This window comes from Diabrotica undecimpunctata, chromosome 9 (assembly GCF_040954645.1).
Source record: "Diabrotica undecimpunctata isolate CICGRU chromosome 9, icDiaUnde3, whole genome shotgun sequence".
In the NCBI taxonomy this organism is placed as follows: Eukaryota; Metazoa; Arthropoda; class Insecta; order Coleoptera; family Chrysomelidae; genus Diabrotica; species Diabrotica undecimpunctata.
In genome coordinates, this window is record NC_092811.1 from 122,168,096 (window position 1) to 122,195,602 (window position 27,507).

Consider the following 27,507-nt stretch of genomic DNA (forward strand, 5'->3'; position numbering starts at 1 on the left):
TCTACTTGGTTATTCTCGGGAATTCCAAGAATACTCGCTATACTAGCACGAATTAGCCGCGGTACGTGAAAATTACCCATTCTTCGCTTCATATACTTCTACTATTTGTTTTGCTAATATTTTAGCAACAGCAGATTTTTCTTGTATTTTAGAATTGTTTTTGTAACTCTGGTACAGTATATATGCATTTACGCTATCAGATGCTATTTATATGCTATCACATTCCAAATAAACATCATCTTGTACTTGATCAACATCACTATCTGATTCGTCAAACCACTTCAAAGCTGTATCTTCAAAATCAGTATCGGTAAAACGGATTTTTTTGATGGACCGGCCATGATTGTAACAAATACGCGACGTTTTCAATGAAACAAAATGTAACCTAAACCGAGACGTTCCGTCTAGCAGACTAAGTAAAACTGATTTTCCTTCCCTTCCAAGGGGGTACCCTTGGATTTTTATAAAATTTGGTTAATCGGCTATATTGGCGTCAATTTTGGTCCGAGAGTCAAGCGAATAGACATTTCCTACATAAAATTGGCCGCTCGTTCTTCTGCCATACTCAGAATTTTCCTACATCTAACGGTTCGTGAGAAAAATTTCCACTTGGATGTCTGTATTTGCTGAAAATTTCGTGAAAATTAAAAGTAAATATTTTGTTTGAAATTTGAATTATTTCGATTAAGGGTGACTTGCTGATGAAAGAAATCTAAACATGTGGCTAGAAATTATGCACCGTTTTGCAGGAAAATCGAAAAAACTGTATACCATTGGATTTTTATCAAATTTCGTTAATCGGCTATATTGGCGTCAATTTAGGTCCGAGAGTCAAGCGAATAGACATTTCCTACATAAAATTGGCCGCTCGTTCTTCTGCTATACTCAGAATTTTCCTACATCTAACGGTTTGTGAGAAAAATTTCCACTTGGATGTCTGTATTTGCTGAAAATTTCGTGAAAATTAAAAGTGAATATTTTGTTTGAAATTTAAATTATTTCGATTAAGGGTGACTTGCTGATTAAAAAAATCTAAACATGTGGCTAGAAATTATGCACCGTTTTGCAGGAAAATCGAAAAAACTGTATACCATTGGATTTTTATCAAATTTCGTTAATCGGCTATATTGGCGTCAATTTAGGTCCGAGAGTCAAGCGAATAGACATTTCCTACATAAAATTGGCCGCTCGTTCTTCTGCTATACTCAGAATTTTCCTACATCTAACGGTTTTTGAGAAAAATTTCCACTTGGATGTCTGTATTTGCTGAAAATTTCGTGAAAATTAAAAGTGAATATATTGTTTGAAATTTGAATTATTTCGATTAAGGGTAACCTGCTGATTAAAAAAATCTAAACATGTGGCTAGAAATTATGCACCGTTTTGCCGGAAAATCGAAAAAACTGTTGATCTTTTAATTCGATTTTTCCTCTTTTCCGGCAAACTGGGGTTAAGGGATCAGAAAAAACACAAGTTTGGAATAAGCTGGACCAACTGCATGTACCAAAACATGAAACAAAATTTTTTTTTTGTAAATATGGCAAAAATTTTCCAAGGGGGTACCCTTGGATTTTTATCAAATTTGGTTAATCGGCTATATTGGCGTCATTTTTGGTCCGAGAGTCAAGCGAATAGACATTTCCTACATAAAATTGGCCGCTCGTTCTTGTGCCATACTCAGAATTTTCCTACATCTAACGGTTCGTGAGAAAAATTTCCACTTGAATGTCTGTATTTGCTGAAAATTTCGTGAAAATTAAAAGTGAATATATTGTTTGAAATTTGAATTATTTCGATGAAGGGTGCCCTGCTCATTAAAAAAATCTAAACATGTGGCTAAAAATTATGCACCGTTTTGCCGGAAAATCGAAAAAACTGTTGATCTTTTAATTCGATTTTTCCTCTTTTCCGACAAACTGGGGTTAAGGGATCAGAAAAAAACACATGTTTGGAATATGATGGACCAACTGCATGTACCAAAACATTAAACAAAAATTTTTTTTTTGTATAAAATTTGGCAAAAATTTTCCAAGGGGGTACCCTTGGATTTTTATCAAATTTGGTTAATCGGCTATATTGGCTTCATTTTTGGTCCGAGAGTCAAGCGAATAGACATTTCCTACATAAAATTGGCCGCTCGTTCTTGTGCCATACTCAGAATTTTCCTACATCTAACGGTTCGTGAGAAAAATTTCCACTTGGATGTCTGTATTTGCTGAAAATTTCGTGAAAATTAAAAGTAAATATTTTGTTTGAAATTTGAATTATTTCGATTAAGGGTGACATGCTGATGAAAAAAATCTAAACATGTGGCTAGAAATTATGCACTGTTTTGCCGGAAAATCAAAAAAACTGTAGACCATTGGATTTTTATCAAATTTCGTTAATCGGCTATAATGGCGTCAATTTTGGTCCGAGAGTCAAGCGAATAGACATTTCCTACATAAAATTGGCCGCTCGTTCTTCTGCCATACTCAGAATTTTCCTACATCTAACGGTTCGTGAGAAAAAATTTCACTTGGATGTCGGTATTTGCTGAAAATTTCGTGAAAATTAAAAGTAAATATTTTGTTTAAAATTTGAATTATTTCGATTAAGGGTGACTTGCTGATGAAAGAAATCTAAACATGTGGCTAGAAATTATGCACCGTTTTGCAGGAAAATCGAAAAAACTGTATACCATTGGATTTTTATCAAATTTCGTTAATCGGCTATATTGGCGTCAATTTAGGTCCGAGAGTCAAGCGAATAGACATTTCCTACATAAAATTGGCCGCTCGTTCTTCTGCTATACTCAGAATTTTCCTACTCTAACGGTTTGTGAGAAAAATTTCCACTTGGATGTCTGTATTTGCTGAAAATTTCGTGAAAATTAAAAGTGAATATTTTGTTTGAAATTTAAATTATTTCGATTAAGGGTGACTTGCTGATTAAAAAAATCTAAACATGTGGCTAGAAATTATGCACCGTTTTGCAGGAAAATCGAAAAAACTGTATACCATTGGATTTTTATCAAATTTCGTTAATCGGCTATATTGGCGTCAATTTAGGTCCGAGAGTCAAGCGAATAGACATTTCCTACATAAAATTGGCCGCTCGTTCTTCTGCTATACTCAGAATTTTCCTACATCTAACGGTTTGTGAGAAAAATTTCCACTTGGGTGTCTGTATTTGCTGAAAATTTCGTGAAAATTAAAAGTGAATATATTGTTTGAAATTTGAATTATTTCGATTAAGGGTGACCTGCTCATTAAAAAAATCTAAACATGTGGCTAGAAATTATGCACCGTTTTGCCGGAAAATCGAAAAAACTGTTGATCTTTTAATTCGATTTTTCCTCTTTTCCGACAAACTGGGGTTAAGGGATCAGAAAAAAACACATGTTTGGAATAAGCTGGACCAACTGCATGTACCAAAACATGAAACAAAATTTTTTTTTGTAAATATGGCAAAAATTTTCCAAGGGGGTACCCTTGGATTTTTATCAAATTTGGTTAATCGGCTATATTGGCGTCATTTTTGGTCCGAGAGTCAAGCGAATAGACATTTCCTACATAAAATTGGCCGCTCGTTCTTGTGCCATACTCAGAATTTTCCTACATCTAACGGTTCGTGAGAAAAATTTCCACTTGGATATCTGTATTTGCTGAAAATTTCGTGAAAATTAAAAGTGAATATATTGTTTGAAATTTGAATTATTTCGATGAAGGGTGACCTGCTCATTAAAAAAATCTAAACATGTGGCTAAAAATTATGCACCGTTTTGCCGGAAAATCGAAAAAACTGTTGATCTTTTAATTCGATTTTTCCTCTTTTCCGACAAACTGGGGTTAAGGGATCAGAAAAAAACACATGTTTGGAATATGATGGACCAACTGCATGTACCAAAACATTAAACAAAATTTTTTTTTTTGTAAAATTTGGCAAAAATTTTCCAAGGGGGTACCCTTGGATTTTTATCAAATTTGGTTAATCGGCTATATTGGCGTCATTTTTGGTCCGAGAGTCAAGCGAATAGACATTTCCTACATAAAATTGGCCGCTCGTTCTTGTGCCATACTCAGAATTTTCCTACATCTAACGGTTCGTGAGAAAAATTTCCACTTGGATGTCTGTATTTGCTGAAAATTTCGTGAAAATTAAAAGTAAATATTTTGTTTGAAATTTGAATTATTTCGATTAAGGGTGACATGTTGATGAAAAAAATCTAAACATGTGGCTAGAAATTATGCACTGTTTTGCCGGAAAATCAAAAAAACTGTAGACCATTGGATTTTTATCAAATTTCGTTAATCGGCTATATTGGCGTCAATTTTGGTCCGAGAGTCAAGCGAATAGACATTTCCTACATAAAATTGACCGCTCGTTCTTCTGCCATACTCAGAATTTTCCTACATCTAACGGTTCGCGAGAAAAATTTTCACGTGGATGTCGGTATTTGCTGAAAATTTCGTGAAAATTAAAAGTGAATATTTTGTTTGAAATTTAAATTATTTCGATTAAGGGTGACTTGCTGATGAAAGAAATCTAAACATGTGGCTAGAAATTATGCACCGTTTTGCAGGAAAATCGAAAAAACTGTATACCATTGGATTTTTATCAAATTTCGTTAATCGGCTATATTGGCGTCAATTTAGGTCCGAGAGTCAAGCGAATAGACATTTCCTACATAAAATTGGCCGCTCGTTCTTCTGCTATACTCAGAATTTTCCTACATCTAACGGTTTGTGAGAAAAATTTCCACTTGGATGTCTGTATTTGCTGAAAATTTCGTGAAAATTAAAAGTGAATATATTGTCTGAAATTTGAATTATTTCGATTAAGGGTGACCTGCTGATTAAAAAAATCTAAACATGTGGCTAGAAATTATGCACCGTTTTGCCGGAAAATCGAAAAAACTGTTGATCTTTTAATTCGATTTTTCCTCTTTTCCGGCAAACTGGGGTTAAGGGATCAGAAAAAACACAAGTTTGGAATAAGCTGGACCAACTGCATGTACCAAAACATGAAACAAAATTTTTTTTGGTAAATATGGCAAAAATTTTCCAAGGGGGTACCCTTGGATTTTTATCAAATTTGGTTAATCGGCTATATTGGCGTCATTTTTGGTCCGAGAGTCAAGCGAATAGACATTTCCTACATAAAATTGGCCGCTCGTTCTTGTGCCATACTCAGAATTTTCCTACATTTAACGGTTCGTGAGAAAAATTTCCACTTGGATGTCTGTATTTGCTGAAAATTTCGTGAAAATTAAAAGTGAATATATTGTCTGAAATTTGAATTATTTCGATTAAGGGTGACCTGCTGATTAAAAAAATCTAAACATGTGGCTAGAAATTATGCACCGTTTTGCCGGAAAATCGAAAAAACTGTTGATCTTTTAATTCGATTTTTCCTCTTTTCCGACAAACTGGGGTTAAGGGATCAGAAAAAAACACATGTTTGGAATATGATGGACCAACTGCATGTACCAAAACATTAAACAAAAATTTTTTTTTTGTAAAATTTGGCAAAAATTTTCCAAGGGGGTACCCTTGGATTTTTATCAAATTTGGTTAATCGGCTATATTGGCGTCATTTTTGGTCCGAGAGTCAAGCGAATAGACATTTCCTACATAAAATTGGCCGCTCGTTCTTGTGCCATACTCAGAATTTTCCTACATTTAACGGTTCGTGAGAAAAATTTCCACTTGGATGTCTGTATTTGCTGAAAATTTCGTGAAAATTAAAAGTGAATATATTGTCTGAAATTTGAATTATTTCGATTAAGGGTGACCTGCTGATTAAAAAAATCTAAACATGTGGCTAGAAATTATGCACCGTTTTGCCGGAAAATCGAAAAAACTGTTGATCTTTTAATTCGATTTTTCCTCTTTTCCGGCAAACTGGGGTTAAGGGATCAGAAAAAACACAAGTTTGGAATAAGCTGGACCAACTGCATGTACCAAAACATGAAACAAAATTTTTTTTTGGTAAATATGGCAAAAATTTTCCAAGGGGGTACCCTTGGATTTTTATCAAATTTGGTTAATCGGCTATATTGGCGTCATTTTTGGTCCGAGAGTCAAGCGAATAGACATTTCCTACATAAAATTGGCCGCTCGTTCTTGTGCCATACTCAGAATTTTCCTACATCTAACGGTTCGTGAGAAAAATTTCCACTTGAATGTCTGTATTTGCTGAAAATTTCGTGAAAATTAAAAGTGAATATATTGTTTGAAATTTGAATTATTTCGATTAAGGGTGACCTGCTGATTAAAAAAATCTAAACATGTGGCTAGAAATTATGCACCGTTTTGCCGGAAAATCGAAAAAACTGTTGATCTTTTAATTCGATTTTTCCTCTTTTCCGGCAAACTGGGGTTAAGGGATCAGAAAGACACAAGTTTGGAATAAGCTGGACCAACTGCATGTACCAAAACATGAAACAAAATTTTTTTTTGTAAATATGGCAAAAATTTTCCAAGGGGGTACCCTTGGATTTTTATCAAATTTGGTTAATCGGCTATATTGGCGTCATTTTTGGTCCGAGAGTCAAGCGAATAGACATTTCCTACATAAAATTGGCCGCTCGTTCTTGTGCCATACTCAGAATTTTCCTACATCTAACGGTTCGTGAGAAAAATTTCCACTTGGATATCTGTATTTGCTGAAAATTTCGTGAAAATTAAAAGTGAATATATTGTTTGAAATTTGAATTATTTCGATGAAGGGTGACCTGCTCATTAAAAAAATCTAAACATGTGGCTAAAAATTATGCACCGTTTTGCCGGAAAATCGAAAAAACTGTTGATCTTTTAATTCGATTTTTCCTCTTTTCAGACAAACTGGGGTTAAGGGATCAGAAAAAAACACATGTTTGGAATATGATGGACCAACTGCATGTACCAAAACATTAAACAAAATTTTTTTTTTTGTAAAATTTGGCAAAAATTTTCCAAGGGGGTACCCTTGGATTTTTATCAAATTTGGTTAATCGGCTATATTGGCGTCATTTTTGGTCCGAGAGTCAAGCGAATAGACATTTCCTACATAAAATTGGCCGCTCGTTCTTGTGCCATACTCAGAATTTTCCTACATCTAACGGTTCGTGAGAAAAATTTCCACTTGGATGTATGTATTTGCTGAAAATTTCGTGAAAATTAAAAGTAAATATTTTGTTTGAAATTTGAATTATTTCGATTAAGGGTGACATGTTGATGAAAAAAATCTAAACATGTGGCTAGAAATTATGCACTGTTTTGCCGGAAAATCAAAAAAACTGTAGACCATTGGATTTTTATCAAATTTCGTTAATCGGCTATATTGGCGTCAATTTTGGTCCGAGAGTCAAGCGAATAGACATTTCCTACATAAAATTGACCGCTCGTTCTTCTGCCATACTCAGAATTTTCCTACATCTAACGGTTCGCGAGAAAAATTTTCACGTGGATGTCGGTATTTGCTGAAAATTTCGTGAAAATTAAAAGTAAATATTTTGTTTGAAATTTGAATTATTTCGATTAAGGGTGACTTGCTGATGAAAGAAATCTAAACATGTGGCTAGAAATTATGCACCGTTTTGCAGGAAAATCGAAAAAACTGTATACCATTGGATTTTTATCAAATTTCGTTAATCGGCTATATTGGCGTCAATTTAGGTCCGAGAGTCAAGCGAATAGACATTTCCTACATAAAATTGGCCGCTCGTTCTTCTGCTATACTCAGAATTTTCCTACATCTAACGGTTTGTGAGAAAAATTTCCACTTGGATGTCTGTATTTGCTGAAAATTTCGTGAAAATTAAAAGTGAATATTTTGTTTGAAATTTAAATTATTTCGATTAAGGGTGACTTGCTGATGAAAGAAATCTTAACATGTGGCTAGAAATTATGCACCGTTTTGCAGGAAAATCGAAAAAACTGTATACCATTGGATTTTTATCAAATTTCATTAATCGGCTATATTGGCGTCAATTTAGGTCCGAGAGTCAAGCGAATAGACATTTCCTACATAAAATTGGCCGCTCGTTCTTCTGCTATACTCAGAATTTTCCTACATCTAACGGTTTGTGAGAAAAATTTCCACTTGGATGTCTGTATTTGCTGAAAATTTCGTGAAAATTAAAAGTGAATATATTGTCTGAAATTTGAATTATTTCGATTAAGGGTGACCTGCTGATTAAAAAAATCTAAACATGTGGCTAGAAATTATGCACCGTTTTGCCGGAAAATCGAAAAAACTGTTGATCTTTTAATTCGATTTTTCCTCTTTTCCGGCAAACTGGGGTTAAGGGATCAGAAAAAACACAAGTTTGGAATAAGCTGGACCAACTGCATGTACCAAAACATGAAACAAAATTTTTTTTGGTAAATATGGCAAAAATTTTCCAAGGGGGTACCCTTGGATTTTTATCAAATTTGGTTAATCGGCTATATTGGCGTCATTTTTGGTCCGAGAGTCAAGCGAATAGACATTTCCTACATAAAATTGGCCGCTCGTTCTTGTGCCATACTTAGAATTTTCCTACATCTAACGGTTCGTGAGAAAAATTTCCACTTGAATGTCTGTATTTGCTGAAAATTTCGTGAAAATTAAAAGTGAATATATTGTTTGAAATTTGAATTATTTCGATGAAGGGTGACCTGCTCATTAAAAAAATCTAAACATGTGGCTAAAAATTATGCACCGTTTTGCCGGAAAATCGAAAAAACTGTTGATCTTTTAATTCGATTTTTCCTCTTTTCCGACAAACTGGGGTTAAGGGATCAGAAAAAAACACATGTTTGGAATATGATGGACCAACTGCATGTACCAAAACATTAAACAAAAATTTTTTTTTTGTAAAATTTGGCAAAAATTTTCCAAGGGGGTACCCTTGGATTTTTATCAAATTTGGTTAATCGGCTATATTGGCGTCATTTTTGGTCCGAGAGTCAAGCGAATAGACATTTCCTACATAAAATTGGCCGCTCGTTCTTGTGCCATACTCAGAATTTTCCTACATTTAACGGTTCGTGAGAAAATTTTCCACTTGGATGTCTGTATTTGCTGAAAATTTCGTGAAAATTAAAAGTGAATATATTGTCTGAAATTTGAATTATTTCGATTAAGGGTGACCTGCTGATTAAAAAAATCTAAACATGTGGCTAGAAATTATGCACCGTTTTGCCGGAAAATCGAAAAAACTGTTGATCTTTTAATTCGATTTTTCCTCTTTTCCGGCAAACTGGGGTTAAGGGATCAGAAAAAACACAAGTTTGGAATAAGCTGGACCAACTGCATGTACCAAAACATGAAACAAAATTTTTTTTTGGTAAATATGGCAAAAATTTTCCAAGGGGGTACCCTTGGATTTTTATCAAATTTGGTTAATCGGCTATATTGGCGTCATTTTTGGTCCGAGAGTCAAGCGAATAGACATTTCCTACATAAAATTGGCCGCTCGTTCTTGTGCCATACTCAGAATTTTCCTACATCTAACGGTTCGTGAGAAAAATTTCCACTTGAATGTCTGTATTTGCTGAAAATTTCGTGAAAATTAAAAGTGAATATATTGTTTGAAATTTGAATTATTTCGATGAAGGGTGACCTGCTCATTAAAAAAATCTAAACATGTGGCTAAAAATTATGCACCGTTTTGCCGGAAAATCGAAAAAACTGTTGATCTTTTAATTCGATTTTTCCTCTTTTCCGACAAACTGGGGTTAAGGGATCAGAAAAAAACACATGTTTGGAATATGATGGACCAACTGCATGTACCAAAACATTAAACAAAAATTTTTTTTTTGTAAAATTTGGCAAAAGTTTTCCAAGGGGGTACCCTTGGATTTTTATCAAATTTGGTTAATCGGCTATATTGGCGTCATTTTTGGAACGAGAGTCAAGCGAATAGACATTTCCTACATAAAATTGGCCGCTCGTTCTTGTGCCATACTCAGAATTTTCCTACATCTAACGGTTCGTGAGAAAAATTTCCACTTGGATGTCTGTATTTGCTGAAAATTTCGTGAAAATTAAAAGTGAATATATTGTTTACAATTTGAATTATTTCGATTAAGGGTGACGTGCTGATTAAAAAAATCTAAACATGTGGCTAAAAATTATGCACCGTTTTGCCGGAAAATCGAAAAAACTGTTGATCTTTTAATTCGATTTATCCTCTTTGCCTGCAAACTGGGGTTAAGGGATCAGAAAAAAACACATGTTTGGAATAAGCTGGACCAACTGCATGTACCAAAACATTAAACAAACATTTTTTTTTGTAAAATTTGGCAAAAATTTTCCAAGGGGGTACCCTTGGATTTTTATCAAATTTGGTTAATCGACTATATTGGCGTCATTTTTGGTTTGAGAGTCAAGCGAATAGACATTTCCTATATAAAATTGGCCCCTCATTCTTCTACCATACTCAGAATTTTCCTACATCTAACGGTTCGTGAGAAAAATTTCCACTTGGATGTCTGTATTTTCTGAAAATTTCGTGAAAATTAAAAGTGAATATTTTGTTTGAAATTTGAATTATTTCGATTAATGGTGACTTGCTGATGAAAAAATCTAAACATGTGGCTAGAAATTATGCACTGTTTTGCCGGAAAATCAAAAAAACTGTAGACCATTGGATTTTTATCAAATTTCGTTAATCGGCTATATTGGCGTCAATTTTGGTCTGAGAGTCAAGCGAATAGACATTTCCTACATAAAATTGGCCGCTCGTTCATCCGCCATACTCAGAATTTTCCTACATCTAATGGTTCGTGGGAAAAATTTCCACTTGGATGTCTGTATTTGCTGAAAATTTCGTGAAAATTAAAACTGAATATTTTGTTTGAAATTTGAATTATTTCGATTAAGGGTGACTTGCTGATGAAAAAATCTAAACATGTGGCTAAAAATTATCCACCCTTTTGCCGGAAAATCGAAAAAATTGTTGATCTTTTAATTCGATTTTTCCTCTTTTCCGGCAAACTGGGGTTAAGGGATCAGAAAAAAACACATGTTTGGAATAAGCTGGACCAACTGCATGTACCAAAACAATAAACAAAAATTTTTTTTTTTGTAAAATTTGGCAAAAATTTTCCAAGGAGGTACCTGTTAAGACTCCGTCCTAACTATATTTATTTATTTTTTATTTTAAAACGTGGGTAGGCCGCAGAATTGCGAACCCGACGCTGGATTCTTCGCGGCAGTTAAGGGCGCCACCAAGACGAGTGCTAAAAAATCGACACATGTAAGAGGGGTCAGGTGGCAGTGTAAAAAGAGACTTCCACACATAAGGACAGTGTACAATTTTAGTCTAATACACTCCAGCATTTTAATGTTAGTTATATTTGTGTAATCTATTTTAATTCATAAAATTGAATAAACACGAAAAAAGGTAATATAATGTGTTTAAAAATCCATTGGGAAACATTCCCAAACATTTGGTAGCAGAGCGTGGTTTGATTGGTTATTATTAATTGGAAGAAAAAGCCGGCATTACGAGGTAACAGTTAAATTGTATGCATACATGAGCAAATACATCGCAAAAATCGTAAGTACCTCAATTTTAAAGTAATTACATACATTTCCTTTCCTAACTTTCTGTGTTTTTGCTGTGTTGAATTTATTATAAACGCAATTACGAGAAGTATGATTATTTAACAATATTATTAGGGCATTTTTAAACAAACAATAGTTATTTTACGTCAGTTTCGTTATCTAAAAGTAAAATAGTCATTTTAAGATTTTAATACGATCATTTTACTGTGGCTAATTAATATCAAAATATTATTAAAACAGCTATTCATAGGTTTTTTGAGGTAAAAACATACAGGGGTAAGAAAATATATTCACATTTCAGGTTTTAACAGGAATATATAAACATTTGATTTATTAATATTGCATTCTAAGTTTGTTTATACATTTTAACGATGTCGGTACATGAGATAGATGGGGGAGATAGGGAACAATTGCGAAATGAATTAAATAGATTGCAGAAAAAAAGGGCCACGGTTAAAGGTCAATTATCTAGGTTTGAAACATTTACAAATAAGTACATTAAAGAACAGGGTGCGCAATTACCGGACAGGTTAGATAAGTGTCGGGAATTGTGGAGGGAATTTAATGACATTCAAAGCGAAATAGAAATAATTTTAGATGACTCTGAGAACGCTGAAAATGAACGTTCAGATTTCGAGGAAAAATATTTCAGGTTAATAGCATGGGCGGAGGTTAAATTACGAGAATTAAATATTAGTGGAAATGTCTCAACTGGTGAGACGTCGCAAAATATAACTTTTCCTCAATCTCCGCGCATAGATAGAAGCGTCAAATTGCCTACGATAGATATTCCTAGTTATCAGGGGTCTTATACAGGGTGGCTCGAGTTTCACAATACATTCAATGTTTTGATACATAATAACGAAAACTTAACAAATGTTCAGCGTTTCCATTATTTAAAGAATTCATTAAAAGGCGAAGCCGCAGGTGTTATACGTTCACTGGAAGTTTCAGACAGAAACTACGAGGAAGCATGGAGCCTATTAAAATCTAGGTATGAAAACAAAAAGTTGATTGCAATGAGTCATATCGATTCACTGTACAATTTTCCAAATTTAGGTAAAGAAGATGGAGTTCAATTAAGGAACTTTTTGGATACAATAAGGAAGAATCTTCGAGCATTGATATCATTGGAGGAAGATGTTGAAAAATGGGATATTCTGCTGATATATATTTTGGAGCAAAAGCTGGACCCAATTACAAGGAAAGAATGGCATAAGGAAGGATTACATGACAAATTCTCCACAATGGTGGATTTTCAAGGTTTTTTGGAAAGAAAATGTCAAATGCTGGAGGTGATGGAGGCAAGCAAACAGGGTTTTAAAGGTACAGATCACAGGGTAAAGGTAGGCAATAGTAGATCATTTGTAGCCGTGGAGGATAAATGTCAATTTTGCGAAGGAAGACACAAGGCATATACTTGTAGAAAATTTATCAATTTGCAATTAGGCGCAAAACGGGAAGAAGTCAAAAGGACAAAATCATGTTGGAATTGTTTACAGCTAGGACACGGGGTTCCAGACTGTAAATTAGGAGGTTGCAAATCTTGTGGGAGGAAACATCATTCACTCCTCCATGATTCAACTTTTCGCACAAATGCAAGGACACCAGCTACAGGAAACTACACGAGGGCACAAGCTCAACCGCCAAGAGTTGAGAATCATTTAGAATCAAGAGCAAATAACAGGAACTGCTCTCATCATATACAAGATGGTTCAAGGGCACAATTAGACCATCACTTAACTGACACTAATGTTTCAAATCAATCGCGTTATCAAGGGTATCCAACGCATTCATCATCAAATAATAATTTTAGGAGGGAAATAAATCAAGCTAACACAACTCAAGAAGAGCAAGGAAATATTGGGGCATTTCCATCCGTTAGTCTAGGGGAAAATGAAAATCAGGGTTATTTGGTTAATGATAATAATAATCATCTCTTTATGGGCAACAATTTAAGACAAAATTCGGAAACAGTTATTTTGCTTTCCACAGCGATTGTTTATATCACCGGTAAAGATGGGCTTAAACATGAAGGAAGGGTACTTTTAGATTCAGGATCACAATCCAATTTTATGTCACAGGAGTTCTTTGAGAAACTAGGGTTAACACCAAAACATATGGATATTTCGGTTAAGGGTATAGGTCAGAATTCTACTAAAATCACACATGCAGTAGATGCTATGGTCAATTCAAGGGTTAATAATTATTCATTCAAGGCTTCATTTTTGGTAATAAATGACATTGTTAGCAATCTCCCAGCAATTGATATCAATTTAAAATCAATTCAAATTCCGGAAAGATTAACTCTTGCAGACGAACATTTTGGTATATCTACCAGGGTAGACATGATCTTAGGTTCATCGGTCTTTTGGCAACTTTTATGCGTGGGACAAGTGCGTATAGAAAATACTAACTTGACGGTTCAAAAAACGAAATTTGGATGGGTGGTAGCGGGAGCTATATCTTCCCAGCAAAACATATCATATTTTTCAAAAATCGAAGCACATACTTGCAACTTTTCTGTCAACAGTTCCATACATAAACAAATAGAAAAATTCTGGTTGTTGGAGGAATTCGGTGAGGAACACAAATCAACCAAAGAGGAACAAGAATGCGAAAGGATCTTCAAGGAAACAACAGTAAAAAATGAAGAAGGACGTTTTAGAGTAAACTTGTTGCTACGTGACAACATAAATCAGTTAGGAAACTCGTCATTTTTGGCAGAAAAACGATTCAAACAGCTCGAAAGAAGGTTAGAAAAGGATGAAGAATTACGAGAGTCGTATCATGCATTTATTCGAGAATATATAGATTTGGGGCATATGTCAAAATTAACTTCAGAAGAAACACCTTCCATGCAGAGAGGGAATAGTTACTACTTACCACATCACGGAGTATTCAAACAAAATTCTATTACCACAAAATTAAGGGTAGTTTTCGATGGTTCAGCGTCTACAGATACTGGTATTTCATTGAACGACACATTAATGGTAGGACCTAAACTACAAGACAATTTGTTTGATATTCTTCTAAGGTTTCGAAGGCATTCTGTCGTAATGGGTGCAGATATTGCCAAGATGTATAGGCAAGTGCAAGTGAAACAAGAACATAGAAATCTACAAAGGATTTTATGGCGATTTAATAGGGAGGAACCAATTCAGACATACGTTCTGAATACGGTCACATACGGAACAGCTTGCGCATCATTTCTATCAATTAGATGTCTTCATCAAACAGCTCTTGACAATTTGGACATCTATCCAGAAGCAAGCAAAACAATATTAAAAGATTTTTATGTCGATGATTTATTGACAGGTGGTGATACAATTGAAAACGTTCGAAATTTAAAGACTAAAATTACAGATATCCTCAAGGGGGGCGGATTCTCATTGAGAAAATGGGTATCGAATCAAAAGGAAATTTTAAACGACGAGAGGGATTCAAGTGTAGATATTGAACACTATTTTTCGGATAAGGACGTCACAAACACATTAGGAGTTTTATGGAACTCAAACGAGGATACCTTACGGTATAGCATCAATATTGATAAATCTCAAACAAGAGTAACGAAAAGGATTATTTTGTCAACAATTGCGCGTATTTTTGATCCAATGGGATTGCTTGGGCCAGTTGTTGTTCGAGCAAAGTTAATCATGCAGCAGCTTTGGAAATTAAATCTGACATGGGACGAGTCGGTTCCGCTAGATATACAAACAATTTGGGTACGTTTCAGGAGTCAAATAGATGAGCTTAGAAAAATCAGTATTAGTCGTCAAGCAATTTGTACAAACAACGTCGGAATAGAGCTTCATTGTTTTACAGATGCCTCCGAAGTGGCTTATGGGGCTGTTTTATTCATAAAATCAACAGATACAAATGGAAATAATTATGTAAATTTGCTTTGCGCAAAGAGCAAGGTAGCTCCACTAAAAGTGGTGTCTTTACCTAGATTAGAATTGTGTGGATGCTTACTGGGTGCAAGGTTGGTCAAACAAGTTCAAGCAGCCATGGGAATGTCAATAAATAAGGTTCAATTTTTCTGTGATTCGACTATTTCATTATCTTGGATACGTGGGGAGCCCAGTCAGTGGCAAACATTTGTTTCACATAGAGTGGCTGAGATTCAACAATTATCTTCAGTGACATCATGGCGGCACATTTCTTCTAAGGACAATCCAGCTGACGTAATATCCCGGGGAATTGATCCAGATCAATTATTGAAATGTAAATTATGGTGGGAAGGGCCTGAGTGGCTTAAGCTCGAATCGAATCTATGGCCAGAAGCAGTAGTCAATAATATTCAAGAAATACCCGAAAGGAAGAAGAAATCGGTATTATCATGTACTTCAACGGTTTCTGTGATAATGATCAATAAATTTTCTAACTTTACTAGGATTCAAAGGGTTTGGGCTTATTGTCTTAGATTCATTAACAACTGTCAGTCTTCAAATACAAAATTAAGTGGGACATTGCAAGCAGATGAAATTCATAAGGCAACAATTCATTTAATTAAATTTGTTCAAGCAGAAGCATTTGAGACTGAATTAAAAACGTTGAAATCATTAGGAATTGTTAAGGGAAATAGTAAATTAATTTCATTAAGGCCGTTTATTGATGAACAAGGATTAATTAGACTAGGTGGTCGCCTGGAAAGGGCGAATATTTCATATGAACAAAGGCATCCGATAATTTTACCCAATAATAATCATTTAACTGACCTAATTGTTCGGGGAGAACACTTAAAAAATATGCATGCAGGTCCTCAATTATTGTTAGGAATAATAAGATTAAAATATTGGCCAATTCAAGGTGTTCGTACAGTGTCGAAGGTTACAAGAAGATGTATAACTTGTTTCAAGGTAAAGCCGGTGACACAAAACCCTATAATGGGAAATTTACCAGTGGAACGCATAACACCTTCTAAACCCTTTACCAATACTGGGGTAGACTATTGTGGGCCATTTGATATCAAGGTTAGTATACTTAGGGGAGAATCATTTGTAAAGGCTTACATATGTATATTTGTTTGCTTATCGGTTAAGGCCGTTCATTTAGAGTTAGCTTTCGATTTAACTACGGAAGCATTCATTAATTGTTTTAAAAGGTTTATAGCGCGAAGGGGTTTGTGTCAGAATCTTTTCTCAGATAATGGGACCAATTTTGTTGGGGCAAGGAATCATTTTAATGATCTTCATTCATTTCTTACAAATCCGGGGAATCAGACGAAATTTACAGAGTTTTTCTCAAATTTTAATATAATTTGGTCATTTAACCCTCCACGGTCCCCACACTTTGGTGGAATTTGGGAAGCAGGGGTTCGAAGTGTTAAATTTCATTTACGTAGAGTAATGGGAAATGAACGGTTGGGTTATGATGAGTTTAACACAGTGATAACACAGATCGAGTCTTGCCTCAATTCTCGTCCTCTCACACCTCTAACCGAAAATCCTGAGGACCTGGAGGTACTTACGCCTGGACATTTTCTAATTGGTTGCTCATTAAAATGTTTACCTCAAGAAGACTTACGACAGCACAACCCATGTAGAATCTCCAGATTTCATCATGTTACTCAAATCATTCAGCACTTCTGGGATAAGTGGTCTAAAGAGTATCTCAGTCATCTTCAGACACGAAGTAAATGGCGTACCTCAAGCAGCAGACAATTGCAAATCGGCGATATGGTCATTATCAAGGACGATGATCTTCCACCTCTCAAGTGGCAGATGGGTCGTGTGATTGATGTTCATCCGGGTAGAGACAATGTAGTTAGAGTGGCGACAGTGCGTACAAGTAATGGACAATTTAAACGCGGTGTCAACAAACTTTGTGTTTTACCCATTGACGTAAAGTAACCTCATTTTCTATTTCTTTTATGAACTGAACTTTCATTATTTTGTTTCATGTGCGTTAAAATGGGTTGAAAGGTGGACCTTCCAACAGGGGGCGGTATGTTAAGACTCCGTCCTAACTATATTTATTTATTTTTTATTTTAAAACGTGGGTAGGCCGCAGAATTGCGAACCCGACGCTGGATTCTTCGCGGCAGTTAAGGGCGCCACCAAGACGAGTGCTAAAAAATCGACACATGTAAGAGGGGTCAGGTGGCAGTGTAAAAAGAGACTTCCACACATAAGGACAGTGTACAATTTTAGTCTAATACACTCCAGCATTTTAATGTTAGTTATATTTGTGTAATCTATTTTAATTCATAAAATTGAATAAACACGAAAAAAGGTAATATAATGTGTTTAAAAATCCATTGGGAAACATTCCCAAACATACCCTTGGATTTTTATCAAATTTGGTTAATCGACTATATTGGCGTCATTTTTGGTCCGAGAGTCAAGCGAATAGACATTTCCCCTATAAAATTGGCCGCTCGTTCTTCTGCCATGCTCAGAATTTTCCTACTTTTAACGGTTCGTGAGAAAAATTTCCACTTGTATGTCTGTATTTGCTGAAAATTTCGTGAAAATTAAAAGTAAATATTTTGTTTGAAATTTGAATTATTTTGATTAAGGGGTGACCTGCTGATGAAAAAAATCTAAACATGTGGCTAGAAATTATGCACTGTTTTGCCGGAAAATCGAAAAAACTGTAGACCATTGGATTTTTAACAAATTTCGTTAATCGGCTATATTGGCGTCATTTTTGGTCCGAGAGTCAAGCAAATAGACATTTCCTATATAAAATTGGCCGCTCGTTCTTCTGTCATACTCAGAATTTGCCTACATCTAACGGTTCGTGAGAAAAATTTCCACTTGAATGTCTGTATTTGCTGAAAATTTCGTGAAAATTAAAAGTGAATATTTTGTTTGAAATTTGAATTATTTCGATTAAGGATGACTTGCTGATGAAAAAAATCTAAACATGTGGCTAGAAATTATGCACCGTTTTGCCGGAAAATCGAAAAAACTGTAGACCATTGGATTTTTATCAAATTTCGTTAATCGGCTATATTGGCGTCAATTTTGGTCCGAGAGTCAAGCGAATAGACATTTCCTACATAAAATTGGTTGCTCGTTCTTCTGCCATACTCAGAATTTTCCTATATCTAACGGTTTCTGAGAAAAATTTCCACTTGGATGACTGTATTTGCTGAAAATTTCGTGAAAATTAAAAGTGGAAATATTGTTTCCAATTTGAGTTATTTCGATTAAGGGTGACCTGCTGATTAAAAAAATCTTAACATGTGGCTAAAAATTATGCACCGTTTTGCCGGAAAATCGAAAAAACTGTTGATCTTTTAATTCGATTTTTCCTCTTTTCCGGCAAACTGGGGTTAAGGGATCAGAAAAAAACACATGCTTGGAATAAGCTGGACCAACTGCATGTACCAAAACATTAAACAAAAATTTTTTTTTTGTAAAATTTGGCAAAAATTTTCCAAGGAGGTACCCTTGGATTTTTATCAAATTTGGTTAATCGGCTATATTGGCATCAATTTTGGTCCGAGAGTCAAGCGAATAGACATTTCCTACATAAAATTGGTTGCTCGTTCTTCTGCCATACTCAGAATTTTCCTACATCTAACGGTTCCTGAGAAAAATTTCCACTTGGATGACTGTATTTGCTGAAAATTTCGTGAAAATTAAAAGTGGAAATATTGTTTGCAATTTGAATTATTTCGATTAAGGGTGACCTGCTGATTAAAAAAATCTTAACATGTGGCTAAAAATTATGCACTGTTTTGCCGGAAAATCGAAAAAACTGTTGATCTTTTAATTCGATTTTTCCGCTTTTCCGGCAAACTGGGGTTAAGAGATCTGAAGAAAACACAGGTTTGGAATAAGCCTGGACCAACTGCATGTACCAAAACATTAAACAAAAATTGTTTTTTGTAAAATTTGGCAAAAATTTTCCAGGGGGTACCCTTGGATTTTTATCAAATTTGGTTAATCGGCTATATTGGCGTCAATTTTGGTCCGAGAGTCAAGCGAATAGACATTTCCTACATAAAATTGGCCGCTCGTTCTTCTGCCATACTCAGAATTTTAGTTATATACATCTGTAGTTATATTTATGAAAAAATATATTTATCGACATTCTCATAGAAAATGGGTTAATGTCTTGTTTTTGTTTTCAATCCTAGATGATTGTTTCTCCACATTATGTCCTATTCGAAAGTTGTTTTCTCGTGATGAAATGAATATTATTGCTTGAATCATTCAAAAATTAAAATGTCTGATTTATACAATCATTGAGTGGTATTTAATGTGTGCAGTTACTTAAAATATAACAAAACATAACAAAAACATTTCAAAAAACAGATAAAAAACAACATTGTACGGCATTAAACAATATTAGGCAGTTTTTCATACTTATTTTTATAACCAAAACCCACTTAGCAAATAATCATAAAATTTGCCTCATTCTCATAATCCTTGTGAAGTGGCATTTAACACATAATATGTAGTTGACCTAGATAATCTACTAATTTACTATATGATTTGTAGATCATTAACTGCTTCACTTTTTATTTTTATTAACATTTTAAGAGTAATAATTCCACTAGATGAGCATCGTCATGTTAACATGGTATTAGTTACGCAACGAAAACAAAATTTATAATTTTTTATTTCTCTTAAGGATAATAATTATGTTTATTATGCACCTAAATATTCAATTAACTACAGTTATATCATAATAAATAATAAACAGATATAAACATATTGGCAGTTGTGATATCCAATTCTTCAGAAAACCTACCATTAGTTTGGGAGCTTATGGCGCTATCTTACATCACCAATTTTGTCCTAAGATATTTAAAGCCTTCTTCTTCTTCCTACTTTATATAGGCAAAATGCCTGTTTTACTTCGGTTTTTAGCCTCAATTGACGTTGTCTGACCATCTTTTCCTCGGTCGTCCCAATGATCTTCTTCCATTTGGCGATTTGTCTCTTGCTATTCGTACTATTTATTTTCTGTCATTCTTTCGATGTGTTGATTCCATTCCACTTTTCTTCTTTTGGTCCACACATCCACTCAGTTTATTTCCTCTATACCACATCTCGCTCGTATTTCCTCACTTCTTACTCTGTCTCTTAGAGTTTGTTTTGTTATTTTTCGTAAGACTTTCATTTCTGTTGTTTCCAGTAGTCTTTGTGTTTTCGCCGTATCTGCTCTTGTTTCCGCTGTGTACGTCATTATCGGTCTTATTGTTCACTTGTTTTTGTACTTCTTCTTCCACTTTTACCTTAGCTTGACAGTTTTATTCCCAAGTATTCAGTTTCCATGACTTGTTCTATTATTTTGTTATTTACGACTAGTTTACATCTTCTCGGTTCCGCTGATATCACTATCGCTTTAGTTTTCTCTGTTGAGATCTCTCTGTTGAGATTGTATCTTCGAATTCTTTAATTAATCTTTGTAGGTCATCTTCATTTTCGGCTGTTATTATGGCGTCGTCGGCGTAGCATATTATCCTTATTTCCTTTTCTCCCATTCTATATCCTCTTCTTTTTTTAACTTTCTTGGGCTCAGCGAATCTCCTTGTCTAATGCCAGTTTCATATTTAATAGGTTGCGATAGTTTTCCTTTACATCTTACCATAGCTATGTTATCTTTATATATATTCTCAATGGTTTTTACTAAATCCAGTGATATTCCCTTTTCACATAATAAATATATCGCGTCCCGAATTCTCACTCTATCGAACGCTTTCTTCAAATCTATTAAACACATATATGCTGGTTTGTTGTATTCCAGCGACTTTTCTTTTATTTGTCTTATTACAAAAACTGCATCCGTGCATGATCTTCCTGTCCGAAATCCTTGCTGTTCCTCTTGCAGAGATATTCGTTCGTTTATTTTTTCGCTATTATTCTTGTTGTCAATTTGAGTGTTGTATTTAATAGATTTATTGCTCGATAATAATTGGGGTCTTTCTTATCTCCTTTTTTGAAGAACATCACCATGATCGCTCTCCTCCATTCATCTGGTATTCTGTTCGTGGTGATTATTTTATTAATAAGAAGTTGCAGTTGTTGTACAAGATGATCACCTCCATATTTTAAGAGTTCATTTGGTATTTGATCTTCTCCTGGTGACTTTCTGTTTTTTAATTTGTTTATGCCTTCTTTCACATCGTTTTGGGAGATTTCGGTCTTTTCCTCAGTTATTATATTTGACGTTTCTGGTAAAGGTTCTTCGTTTTGTTTTTTAAACATTTCTGTCAGGAAGGCCACCCATGTATCCTCTTGTATTTGTTCTATTTCGACTAGTTCTTTCATTTCGCTTCTTTGTTGTCTTATGAAGCGCCATACTTGTTTCTGTTGTCCATAGAAATCCATCTCTAGTCCTTTTGTGAATCTTTCCCAGTAGTCTGTTTTTGTTTTCTTGCCATTTGATGAGTTTCAGTTCTTATTCTTTTATATTCTTCATATGATTCATTCGTTTTTTCTGACTTATATTTTAGGAAAGCTTTCTTTTTTTGGTGACATTTTTGTTTAACCTCTAGTGTAAACCATGGTGTTTTCGTTGACCACTTTTTGTTTATTATTTTCGTTCCAAGTGCTTCTCGGCCAGCATCCATTTAAAGCTATCGAAAAAAATCGTCATTCATATATAACATGGAATATGTCTTCTTTCTCTTATATTTATGTATTTTTGATGGAAGATCGTTTTAAAATCGTTGTATTGCTTTCACAAGTGTAATATTAATTTTATGACAAGACTTGCCATAGTCTACATTAGTCATGTGTAACACTGTGTGGTATGACAGTTTTGTGCTGATACTTTACGGTGGCGTCATGTGTATTGACACCGCGACAATAAAGTGTCATGACACAGTAACACCGTCGTAGCACCCCGAGTGTTCCCGAGCACTGCAATTCACTGCAATAGTGCGATTTGATACAAGATACAACAAAAAGAGACAGTGTGTTAATTTGCTTTGTGTCCTTTTTCTCAAAAAGGTTTTATTTGTGAAAAGATCAACTCTCAGTCAGAGTCTCGCACAACTATTAAGTAAATACAAAACAGATGTTACAGCTTCTTCATCTGTTTTTACAATATCTGTCCTTATTTCGATGATGAAGCAAAATATTGTCGTTTTATCTCTTTATTTACATTATTTTTTATGGGCCACTCATGACATGGTCTTGTAGAACTTCTTTGGCATTCGCACTGCCTCTGCCGAACACAAGATCAGTACGCGCTTCGTAAGAAATACCTCCCCAAATCATTATTGACCCTCCTCGGTAAGCCACTGTTTCGCTTATAGCGCATGCAGCAAACCTTTCATTTTCACGCCTATAGACACTTTGGCGTCCATCTGGACCTTTTAGGGCTATTCTGCTCTTATCTGAGAACAGTATATTCTTCCATTCCGCCATAGTCCAGTTAGCATATTCTCGCGCAAAATGAAGTCTAGCCCTACGGTGTTGTGGGAACAGTTGTGGTGCGCGAGCTGGACGAAAAGCCCTCAAGTTTATTTATGACATTTCTTCTAACAGTTTGTCTACTCACACTAACGTTTCTCACCTCAAGAAGAGACCTACGAGCTTCAGTAGCGGGGCAAAAGCGATTTTTCAATAATTTAGTGACAATGAAGCGGTCATCTCGAACTGAAGTGCATCGTTTTCGGCCTTGACCTGGCCTGCGATTGTACGATCCTGGCTCCCGAAATCGTCTGATGGCATCTTGTACCGCAGTTCTGGGTACATCGAGTATACCAGTATACCTAACAGCATCAGTTGGAACGAGTGGCATTTTTAAAATCACAAACAATAAATAAGCACTAAAATTTTAACTAAAATTTCAACAAAACAATATTCGCTTACAATGATATAAAATTACAATTTTAATTGTTAATTTTAATTACAAATTTAATTTTAATTACAAATTGTTCAAGAATTGTTATTAACACGCAAACAGATTTGCAACAATGTCGTACAACGACACTATGTCAAAAATCCTTCGATGACACAAATTTAGGTAGGATGTCACAGGTAATGTAAACAAAACAATAAAAAAGGTGGTGGGGTTAATTTTTCTGGTGAGTTAAATCACCATGGTGGTGAGTATTGATGAAAAATATGGCTAGTTTTTAAACTACTTAACTTTTGTATTATCCAACATAAGCGAATGAATCAAAAAACAAAATGTTGAGAAAACATGAGGCTATAGTTAGGTTTTAATTTTAATATTTTATAAATGCTAGAATATTCCACAGGATGATGCAAACTTTAAGAAAAAAACACAGTTTAATTCGTACACCCGGTATACAATGAAAATTTACCTGTTTAGCAACCATATTATTATAATGATATTGTCAAGGAATAAGGCTATAACATATTAAAAAAATCACTTAAATCGGACAACAGGTTTAGGAGATATAGGACATCAAAAATTAACCATTTTTAAGGTGGTCGGTTAATTTTGGCCCAGAGTGTAGTTTTTTGTCGCAGTTCTTATATAGTGTTACCATATTTCTAAGAGACTCACTAATATTCAGCTCCGCAGGGTGCTGAGTGAAATTCCATAAACAAGAGATTTATCTATTTTATGAAATAATCCCCCGTTTATGTAATTTCACACCTCTAGCCATACCACCCCGCTGAGCTAAACATGAATGAGTCTCTTAGAATAAAGATGGTAGTCCTTACTGTAATTTTTTCGGATGTATTGTCGTAAACGACAGTTTTCCCCCAAATGACCACAAAGAAAAAAATCTAAGGCATTGAAACCTGGAGATCTAGCTGGCCAGTCTGTTGCACCTCTGACCAATGTACCGCTCATTCAAAATGGTCGTTATCGTCGTTTTCTAAAATTTCTTATGTCTTGTATGTAAAAGAAATCTGCAATAGGAAGTTTATTTGAGCTATTAATAGTGTGAGGTAGGAATCGTTGTGTTGTATGTTTCCGACAATGAATCTGTCAAAATATTCCTAAACTGAGTGAGCGAACTATACAAAAATCAAACGGATTTTGAGTTTTTTTTAATTTATTTTGCTGCTTTTAGTGGGCACAAATTTTAAGTGGTACACATTTTATGCATAACAAATAGTATAATTTTTTTTGAAACAGTTGGGAAAATAAAACTATTTACAGTCTTAACATTTTGACCTTACTGACCACAAAAGTCATCTCTTGTAAGCCACCGCACTATTACAGCCCGAACATGAAATTCTTCAGCCGAACCACCACTCGACCGATCCGATCTTATCTTGTTGCCCTCTAGTTCTTGTGTTGTTTGCATTCTCCGTTGGCGCGCTGCCGTCGGTTTCACAGACAACTATTCGTTGCATTCGTGTCTACTGAATGGTTGTAAGCGTTTCATTCTGAGTTTCAAACGCTGTCAAATTGAAAACATTGTTTATATCCTTATCAAAATTGGCGGAAGTATGTGTCAGTTTTTCTAATGTTTGCGGTATTTGTTGGGGTTTGGATTTACAAGTGATTTGAAGGAAATAAAGTGAAATATGTCAAAGAAAAACTGAACTTTCGCCTCGTTACCTGTGACTAGACTTAACCACAATCTTGTGAGTAACAGCAGTGAAAGAATTTAGTGTTGACCTCAGGTCGCGTTTTAGTGTTTTTAATTTGTTTTTTGTGACTCATTTGGATTTGGTTTCTTTTTGTTTGTCTTTTTCGTTTGGATATCTCCACTGGCTGATAAAATGGGTAAGGTTTGTTTACTTTCTAGGTTAATTTGTTTTTGGAAATTTGATTATATTAATGACTTTGTGTTGTGGTCTAGCTTATCTATCTCTAAATGGGAAATGTACCGTAATGGTATTTATCCTTCATTGTGGCACTTAATCGGTAATTTAAAAATCCGTACTTGTTATTAAGTGAAGTGTGTCAAATGCGGTCTGTTGCAACATATTTTTGCTATTTAAATAGATAGATACTTCCCATTTTTATAATAATATAGGATGAAAACGATTAACTAGTTGTGAAAGTTGGTAATTTGTTGCTAACTTCAAATAAAAACAACTCGGCTATTTTAATTCATTACTACGATCAAGTAAATAAATTTTCGTTTGCAAATACACAAGCATCAGGTGTATGTTTTGTAGAAGGTAATGGCTGTGTAGTGTGTGGGTGGAAATCAATATACTAGTTACAGGCTCGCGATTCTAATAAATTAATTTATAGAGAGGTGCCCACGCCAAATCGAAATTTCTTCATGTACAGGTTCAAAAATAGAAAGGAGCTAGAAGCGATCTGGGGGACTATAAGATCATTAATTTATTAAGCTACCTAGAGAAGCCGTTCACGCAAAAAATACGAAAATGGAAAGAAATCTTATACTCTTTGATCTTTTGGTTTGATGAGTATAGTCTAAATTTTACCTTTTCCTACGATTCCTGGTTTTCATTAATCCCGTCCTTTAATGATCTCTGAACAGATTCTGTTCAATTACTGCATTGTTCAGTTTTCTGATTCCATAGTCACAATTCTTTCTTTTATATTTTCTTCTGTTTCTTGTTATGTTTTCTTGTTAGCCTAGGGTCTCCCTCACAAGATGTTTTTCATCTTTCAATAGGTACATGTTCTCAAATTCAAGTAACATTATTACTTATTTAACCCTTATTCGGCAACACATTTTACTTACGTGACCGGGCAACTCGGGTCCGTTTTTCCCACCACTGTTCTTGAATGTACTATTCATATTTACTTACCCATATATTTCTAATATTCTTTCTTGATTTTTTATTAAAGTTAAACTTAAATTGTTAAATTGTCTAGATTAAAAAAGAGGTGCTACTATAGTGGGCCCACAGGTCCACCATATTTTTATGCTATACTTACCTGGCTTTGAAGGCATTCTTTTTTTGAACTTTTTTTAATTAAATAATAATGGAAAATCTTTTATATAATTGACAGTATAATAAGGAGAATTACTTCATTAATGGAGTCTAATGTGGCTAATATAAACCTAATAATAATTTTATATTACACTTCACACAGAAAATATGGTCTATGTATATTTGTTCCATGGAGAGAATTTCTAATGAAAAATAAAAAAATTTAACTTGCCAGCAAAAATGAAAATCAGTCATTATCATCAAAAATATCATAATCGTCATCATCATCACTGTCATCACCATTAATTATTGTTATTATGATTGGACTTATTTCGTTTATTTTATTTTCACGAGTCCACCAATCTTCTATTAGTTTCTCGCACTTGAATATACAGTTGCACCACACTTCTGGAGTTACAATTGAAAGTGCCTTTCGCCAAGTTTCCCGAACTGCGTCTTCGCTATAACCGTTAGGCCCAATATGGTTGTCGTAATATTGTTTTGCTATTCCCCATATATATTCGATGGGATTAAACTGGCAATGATACGGTGGGAGACGTAAAACTTGATGACCGTAACTTTCAATAATCTGATCCACAACAAAGGTTTTTGGTTTTGCGTGGATATTTGCCAAGCGTAATAATTCTGATTTTAAAATATGTTGTGTAAATGGTATATGTTCATTTGTCAACCATTCTTTAATTTTATTAACAGTCCAAGAATTCGTTGGACTTTTGTTTAATACTTCAGAATGGTAAGGTGCATTATCTAAAATAATTACGCTGGGCTCACTTAAACCTGGGAGAAGTTTTTCATGTAACCATTTTACAAACATTTCTGTGTTCATATTATCGTGATAGTCACTTGATTTTGATTTAGATGAAAATATTAAATCAGCACCTTCTATAAAACCCGATTTCCCTCCTGCATGTAAAATTATGTGTCGCTTCCCTTCTCCATCAGTATGTTTGATAGACTTTACGTTATCATCTTGCCATATTCTCTTGGTTGCACCCCTAGAAAATATCCATGTTTCGTCTAAATATATAAAATTTGCCCTTTCTCCTTTTAATTTAGAATATTTTCTTAGAAAGTTAATTCTTTTATGCACAACAGAACTTATTTCACAAAGGGCTTTTCTGTTATCCTCCTTTTGAAATTTGAAACCCAAATTATGTATCACTTGCCATAGACTTGTTCTGCCAATTTCGTCAAATTTTCTATCTTT

At 34.5% G+C, this 27,507-nt stretch overlaps 1 protein-coding gene across 7 annotated transcripts in view; it reads left to right on the plus strand.

The window, feature by feature from the left end:
* Window positions 1-27,507, plus strand: part of PDZ-GEF (PDZ domain-containing guanine nucleotide exchange factor) — a 726,227-nt gene that overhangs the window by 271,816 nt on the left and 426,904 nt on the right. Inside the window, exon 1 of one of the 7 annotated variants that reach the window (XM_072545159.1) lies at window positions 24,727-25,149. The exons of the other annotated variants lie outside the window; for them this stretch is intronic. The gene's annotated coding sequence lies outside the window, so the exon portion shown is untranslated. Of the gene's footprint in view, window positions 1-24,726; window positions 25,150-27,507 lie in introns of those variants that run through there. 7 annotated transcript variants of the gene reach the window in all.